Here is a 5,799-nt window from a genome sequence, read left to right as displayed (position 1 = left end):
CAACATGCATGTGTATACACATGCCCATACACATGCCCATGCCCACACATGCCCACATGCCCATACACATGCCCATACACCCATACACATGCCCATACACATGCCCATACACACACATGCCCATACATACACATGCCCATACACATGCCCATACATACACATGCCCATACATACACATGCCCATACATACACATGCCCATACACATGCCCATACATACACATGCCCATACACACACATGCCCATACACATGCCCATACACCTGATATTAAAATTCACTTTCCTTTTACACAATGGTGGTTTGTCGTTTTGTAATATCAGTGATTTCGACTTATCATCGTTTTTACCCGTTAGTTTAGTTGCTCACTTCACTTCTCAACCGTGAATACATATTTGATAGCATCGTTACCACAATTCATAAATGAATACTATCTTAAATGTGTATCAAAACATATATATAAATGTGAAGAAACATCCCCAAATATATCATGTTTTTAAAACAATTTATTCATATGAATTTGTATGGTTCCAGAAACAGTGTGTTCTATGAACGTTTGGTTATAAAATTCAGTAACCACCAAAAAGGCTTCTGAAAACCTTTATCCATGAGAATGTTTATGGTTCAGGAAACGTTGTAATAACATTTTCTGTCAAGATATGGATTTAACTTTTCAGTAAAACACTAACCGTTAACAATAAGGTTACATGTCTATAGAAAATAGACATTGTTACTCTTAACAAGGAACATAAAAAACAGAATGGCAGACATGTAATCAACACTCTTTATTAATTTCTTTCAGAAAACGCGTACACTTTTCGAGATTATTTCAGAATCTTCTTCTTTGGTTTCGACTTTATCCATTTTTCTGAAATATAGAAAACAAATGTATAGTATGTGTATTAAGTCAAATCAAGAGACAATAATCAGTTAATGAAGTCTTCCAGCACCTATGTATATGCAAGTGTTTGATGGACACCAGCACACAATGGTAAATAATGGAAATCCTTGAATATATATATATAATATTATCAAATCACACTGCATAGCAACCACTACCCCACCACTCTTGTTGGTCAGGAGGCTGAGTGCAGGTACAAATCCATTTTTTGCAATAAAAAGCCAAAACGTCACCAACAAGTATATAGACAATGACATTTAACAGATGCACTTACGTTTACTGATTCACAGCTCCTGGATTATTTGATGTAATCCTCAATAAATCCATCACTTCTGTTTGCATCTGCCGGAATTCTTGTGTCTCATATTCGCCCTTGCTGCAACAAAAATAACAATGTTCCACATTATAACAAGTTACAACTTGAACTAGATTCCCCAAGCATATATAAATCTAGTTAGTCCGATGCTGAAATATATTGTGTAATAATTATAGCCTAAAGTTTTTGGGGGTCAACGTGTGTAGATTTAACACCAACGTGTATAAATTTGGGTTGGAAATAACTCTGCCCCTTTACAACAGACATGGACTACTGGACAGCGCTTCTATACATTCTAACCTTGAATACAAACTTGAATTGATAACTTAAATAGCTATTGTAACTAGCTACATGATTCACGTCTTACATGCGGGACAGTTACTGCTGCAGTATGATTTCGATTGCGTAGCATTGTAACCAGATTCGTTCAGTTTTCATCACTATATTTTTTTTCATTGGCAAAATGTTTCGTGAACCAAGTAAACCATAATAAATTTATTTGGTCTACATATCCTGAACAAAGACTAAGTAAATTTGAATAATTAATACCGTATCATGAAAAAACCATGGTGATTGAAAACCGAATGAACATTGCCGAGGACCGGTCATCGCCAACGCCCGTTATAGCTGGAAACATATTTATTTCTGGCTCTCGTTTAGAAGAGAAATATAAATGTCCGAAAATGATAAACTGATTCGTTTGGGGAAAATTGAAGAATACACAATGTAAACACTTTACTTTGATAATGTAGACCTAGCATTTTACAGAAAATAACGTGGGAATGTTAGACAAGCAAAACCACAACAACCATGGGGATGATCAACATTTAGTGTAGTCAGTGTTACAGTAACTTACCAAGTATGCTTCGGTCATTTCTGACTGAACATTCATTTTAAATAATGGGATACTTAGACTATGACAGTAACTAATAGCCTACAGTCAGGTGGACCAGAAAGTATTTGATTCCCCATTTTCGTGTTATAAGTTTGATGCAACTTTTCCCACCGACTGAAGTGAGCAAACTGTTCATAGATTAGAAATTTGATAGTAAGGTGTAATGTTGAATTAAAAAATATTTATTTCAGAAATAACATGGAACAAAATTAATGCCGATAATAAGTGTCACTGGATTGTGAGCTGTGCATACGCTTACTAGATCGAAAACCGAACATAATAGCAACAAATGTCCACCTGACATGAACTCTGGTTAAGAACATACTGCTTGCCATTGATAGCTGAATAAAATTTTGTATCCAACATAAAATTAATATGGTGCAAACTCCCTTAGGTCCCCTTCACAACAACATACATAATACTTTCTGTTGGAAGCCTAACAACACCGAATCTAACAGATCGTTGTACGGCTGCTCAATACATCGCGATTTCTGAGTAGCACGATCGAGTGAATATCAAAATGTACATAAACATAACAACAACCGTGTAGTGACTGTAAAGTTAACTTACCGCAACCGAGGTCAGATCGATGATACTATTCCATTTGTTGCTGCACAATGACATTGTTGTACCGTCCTCAACAAACTTCAACTAAGATGGCGGGTGCGAAAATATGACGTGACGGTGTGACATCATTCCGACGTCCTTTCCCGCGGTAACATTTCTTTCTTCATGAACAACTTTTAATAATTAAATGAATAATTAATGCTTTTAAATAGTTGAGAGAATTGTTTTAAGATTGTGACTGTGTTTTGACGAAAATATTTTTGTTAAATCAGTTTGAAACTTTATGAACATGTTTGGAAAATGTTATGTGTTATCTGGATTACATTGGCCCGCTGTCGGCCAAGCGCTGTTCAACGATGCCGATTTTAGCCGACGGTGCCGACTATCAGCCGACATCGGGCCGATGATGGCATGCTACCTGGGTAGTAACATCAACTGATGGCTGTCTGAATCAATGACTCTGCTGAACTAATGTAGCAGGTAAGTGTTTTTATCACTGTACAATAGTAACATCAACTGATGGCTGTCTGAATCAAGGACTCTGCTGAACTAATGAAGCAGGTAAGTGTTTTTATCACTGTACAATAGTAACATCAACTGATGGCTGTCTGAATCAATGACTGCTGAACTAATGTAGCAGGTAAGTGTTTTTATCACTGTACAATAGTAACATCAACTGATGGCTGTCTGAATCAATGACTGCTGAACTAATGTAGCAGGTAAGTGTTTTTATCACTGTACAATAGTAACATCAACTGATGGCTGTCTGAATCAATGACTGCTGAACTAATGTAGCAGGTAAGTGTTTTTATCACTGTACAATAGTAACATCAACTGATGGCTGTCTGAATCAATGACTCTGCTGAACTAATGTAGCAGGTAAGTGTTTTTATCACTGTACAATAGTAACATCAACTGATGGCTGTCTGAATCAATGACTCTGCTGAACTAATGTAGCAGGTAAGTGTTTTTATCACTGTACAATAGTAACATCAACTGATGGCTGTCTGAATCAATGACTGCTGAACTAATGTAGCAGGTAAGTGTTTTTATCACTGTACAATAGTAACATCAACTGATGGCTGTCTGAATCAATGACTGCTGAACTAATGTAGCAGGTAAGTGTTTTTATCACTGTACAATAGTAACATCAACTGATGGCTGTCTGAATCCATTACTCTGCTGAACTAATGTAGCAGGTAAGTGTTTTTATCACTGTACAATAGTAACATCAACTGATGGCTGTCTGAATCAATGACTGCTGAACTAATGTAGCAGGTAAGTGTTTTTATCACTGTACAATAGTAACATCAACTGATGGCTGTCTGAATCAAGGACTCTGCTGAACTAATGTAGCAGGTAAGTGTTTTTATCACTGTACAATAGTAACATCAACTGATGGCTGTCTGAATCAATGACTGCTGAACTAATGTAGCAGGTAAGTGTTTTTATCACTGTACAATAGTAACATCAACTGATGGCTGTCTGAATCAATGACTGCTGAACTAATGTAGCAGGTAAGTGTTTTTATCACTGTACAATAGTAACATCAACTGATGGCTGTCTGAATCAATGACTGCTGAACTAATGTAGCAGGTAAGTGTTTTATCACTGTACAATAGTAACATCAACTGATGGCTGTCTGAATCAATGACTGCTGAACTAATGTAGCAGGTAAGTGTTTTATCACTGTACAATAGTAACATCAACTGATGGCTGTCTGAATCAATGACTGCTGAACTAATGTAGCAGGTAAGTGTTTTATCACTGTACAATAGTAACATCAACTGATGGCTGTCTGAATCAATGACTGCTGAACTAATGTAGCAGGTAAGTGTTTTATCACTGTACAATAGTAACATCAACTGATGGCTGTCTGAATCAATGACTGCTGAACTAATGTAGCAGGTAAGTGTTTTATCACTGTACAATAGTAACATCAACTGATGGCTGTCTGAATCAATGACTCTGCTGAACTAATGTAGCAGGTAAGTGTTTTATCACTGTACAATAGTAACATCAACTGATGGCTGTCTGAATCAATGACTGCTGAACTAATGTAGCAGGTAAGTGTTTTATCACTGTACAATAGTAACATCAACTGATGGCTGTCTGAATCAATGACTCTGCTGAACTAATGTTGCAGGTAAGTGTTTTTATCACTGTACAATAGTAACATCAACTGATGGCTGTCTGAATCAATGACTCTGCTGAACTAATGTAGCAGGTGAGTGTTTTATCACTGTACAATAGTAACATCAACTGATGGCTGTCTGAATCAATGACTGCTGAACTAATGTTGCAGGTAAGTGTTTTTATCACTGTACAATAGTAACATCAACTGATGGCTGTCTGAATCAATGACTGCTGAACTAATGTAGCAGGTAAGTGTTTTTATCACTGTACAATAGTAACATCAACTGATGGCTGTCTGAATCAAGGACTCTGCTGAACTAATGTAGCAGGTAAGTGTTTTTATCACTGTACAATAGTAACATCAACTGATGGCTGTCTGAATCAATGACTCTGCTGAACTAATGTAGCAGGTAAGTGTTTTTATCACTGTACAATAGTAACATCAACTGATGGCTGTCTGAATCAATGACTCTGCTGAACTAAGGTAGCAGGTAAGTGTTTTTATCACTGTACAATAGTAACATCAACTGATGGCTGTCTGAATCAATGACTCTGCTGAATTAATGTAGCAGGTAAGTGTTTTTATCACTGTACAATAGTAACATCAACTGATGGCTGTCTGAATCAAGGACTCTGCTGAACTAATGTAGCAGGTAAGTGTTTTATATCTGTACAATAGTAACATCAACTGATGGCTGTCTGAATCAATGACTCTGCTGAACTAATGTAGCAGGTAAGTGTTTTTATCACTGTACAATAGTAACATCAACTGATGGCTGTCTGAATCAAGGACTGCTGAACTAATGTAGCAGGTAAGTGTTTTTATCACTGTACAATAGTAACATCAACTGATGGCTGTCTGAATCAATGACTGCTGAACTAATGTAGCAGGTAAGTGTTTTTATCACTGTACAATAGTAACATCAACTGATGGCTGTCTGAATCAATGACTGCTGAACTAATGTAGCAGGTAAGTGTTTTTATCACT

At 36.7% G+C, this 5,799-nt stretch overlaps 1 long non-coding RNA gene across 2 annotated transcripts; it reads right to left on the bottom strand.

Annotated features, from left to right (window-relative positions):
• Positions 1-766: 766 nt before the first annotated feature.
• Positions 767-2,788, bottom strand: LOC124263165. Of its 2 annotated transcripts, none has more exons than XR_006894783.1 (3): positions 2,679-2,788; positions 1,172-1,273; positions 767-864 (listed from the first exon to the last, which is right to left on the bottom strand). It is a non-coding gene; the product is annotated as an uncharacterized LOC124263165 (long non-coding RNA). The 2 variants fall into 2 exon arrangements; XR_006894784.1 differs by lacking the exon at positions 2,679-2,788 and adding an exon at positions 1,581-1,614.
• Between the last annotated feature and the right edge of the window lie 3,011 nt (positions 2,789-5,799).

The sequence above is a fragment of the Haliotis rubra genome, unplaced genomic scaffold (genome assembly GCF_003918875.1).
Source record: "Haliotis rubra isolate DU_JTF1 unplaced genomic scaffold, ASM391887v1 Scf87, whole genome shotgun sequence".
Taxonomy (NCBI): Eukaryota; Metazoa; Mollusca; class Gastropoda; order Lepetellida; family Haliotidae; genus Haliotis; species Haliotis rubra.
Note: the sequence above shows the minus strand (reverse complement) of the source record. Positions and strands in the feature narration are given on the sequence as shown.